This window comes from Chrysochloris asiatica, unplaced genomic scaffold, assembly GCF_000296735.1.
Source record: "Chrysochloris asiatica unplaced genomic scaffold, ChrAsi1.0 scaffold00013, whole genome shotgun sequence".
In the NCBI taxonomy this organism is placed as follows: Eukaryota; Metazoa; Chordata; class Mammalia; order Afrosoricida; family Chrysochloridae; genus Chrysochloris; species Chrysochloris asiatica.
Window position 1 is genome coordinate 7,501,068 of NW_006408531.1, and position 2,383 is coordinate 7,503,450.

Consider the following 2,383-nt stretch of genomic DNA (forward strand, 5'->3'; position numbering starts at 1 on the left):
TTTTTTTATGCTTTCTGAATGCCTCCAGGTAGATGTGATCAGGAAATGGGCTTCCCTTTTCACTCTTCTTCCTGAGAAATTTCAAGATACCACTGATGGTAGTTTTGACTTAAATTAAGATTTAATTTTTGGCCTATTTCCTCTTTTGTCTGCTTGTCCGACTCCACAATCCCCGTTCAGGCCTTTTTTCTAGTTGGAAACAGTTCAAGTCTGGCTGTGGCCATTTTGTTTTAATTGGAAACTGTCTCTTTAAATTTCTAGAAGATCTGTGTGCGTGAGTAGTAGAACCCTCAGAGGGTTTGGCTGGGGTGCCCACTAGCTCAAGCACCCCTATAGTCACCGGAATGGAGGTGCACAGATAGCAAGGAACCAATGAACAGCTACCAAAAGAAAATAATGTCCGCACCTTTATGTCGGCGGTTCTGCCAGGCGTCTGTGGCCATTTGGATCCTTCCCCTGCTTGGTCTCACCCAAGATGGCGGCTCCTGGAGCAGCCGAGTGTCCCGGACTAGAAAGCAATAGATTTCTTGCTTCTGCCACAAAGTCCCCCAGCTGTAAGCCTTCCAACCTTCTAAATATTCCTTTATATGTGGTTCAGAGTTCTAGGACCATCCCCTGAGCCTGCCTGGTCGGGTATTCTGTGTTGTTGTTGTTGGAGCTCTTTACTACACATCCACCCAATCCACCATCTTGTTTCTATGGATATGTTCTTTTTGACAATGAATGCAACACCATTCCTCTTCAATTTGTCATTCCCGTCATAGTAAACCATGTGTTTGTCTGATTCAAAATGGCCAATACCAGTTCATTTCAGTTCACTAATGCCTAAGATGTCAATGTTTATGCATTCCATTTCAATTTTGACAATTACTAATTTTCCTAGTTTTATACTTAGTATATTCCATGTGCTGATTATTAATGGATGTTTATAGAGGCTTTTCTTCATTTTGAGTTGTGCCTCATCAACATTACTCCATTCACATCATCACAGTCAACTTTACTTTGAGGTGGCAGCTTTTCCCCAGTTGCATTTTGGGTGCCTTCCAACCTGAGGAGCTCATTTTTGGCACTATATCTGACAATGTTTCTCTGCTATTCATAAGGTTTTCAGTGACTAAATATTCGGAAGTAGTTCATCTCTCCTTCTTCTTAGTCTGTCTTGGTCTTGAAGCTCCTCTGAAGCCTGTATACCATGGGTGTCCCTGCTGGTATTCAAAATACCAGTGGCATAGCTTCCAGAATCACAGCAACTCACAAGCCACCACAGTTTGACAAACTGACAGATGAGTGGTGGTTACTAAGCATACAGACTGAAGAAATTTGGTGAAAGAATAAAATGCTGTCATTGAACTTTCCTGAGTTTAAATCGTCAATTATCACTTTATTCTGCTCAAAGCACTGCCTTTTTTTCCTATCTTAAACCCTGGAAATTTGAATATGTTATCCAATTTAGAAATAGGGACTTTTTGGGTATAATTAAGTAAAAGCTTGAGATGGGAAGATTAACATGGATCATCCCAATGATTAGTTCTAGTAGGTTTTATGCAGATTTGTTGTCATTGTTTACAAACACAATGTTATTATTTGCATATAAATACAGTTGTAGTTCTTCCTTTTCAATCTATATGTGTGTTATTTCTCTTTCTATTGCAATACACTGTGGGTTAGTGCACCGTACTGCAAAACTATTGAACTGCAAGGTTGGCAGTTCAAACTCACCGGTTGCTCCTCAGAAACCCTATACTACAGGATCACTGTGGGTTGGAATTGACTCAATAACACTGAACAACAAAAACGACAACAAGGACTTCTAGTGTAATATAGAACTAAAGTAATGAAAGAGGACATTTGACTTGTTATTGATCTTAGGAGGAAGGCATTTTATCTCTCACCATTAAAGAGAATTGTACTTAAAAGTTTTAGGTACTTGTTCTTTATCAAGTTGAGAAAGTTCCCTTTATTATTAGTTTGCTGAGAATTTGTGTCATGATTGCTTAATTTTGTCAAATACTTTTTACGTTTTGATTAGTTGATCATTTAAGTTTTTCTTTAGCCTATAGATGTGTTGGATTGTATTTAAAATTTGAATACCTGGAATAAATCCAACTTGTAATCAATCTCACTTAAATAAGATCTCCAGCTGCTCCTCAGAAACCCTATACAGGGTCGCCATGGGTTGTGATCAACTCAACGGCACTTAACAACAACAACAACAAGTAAGATCTATAGCTATTATCCCACTTTCACTTTTTTGACAGTATAATTCCTGTCTTATTTTTTCTTGTATAAATTGGTTAGATTTTTGCAAATTTTATTGATCTATCCAAAAACTAATCTTGGTTTTGTTGATTTTCTTTATTGTTTTTGCTTGTTTTCTTTTGCA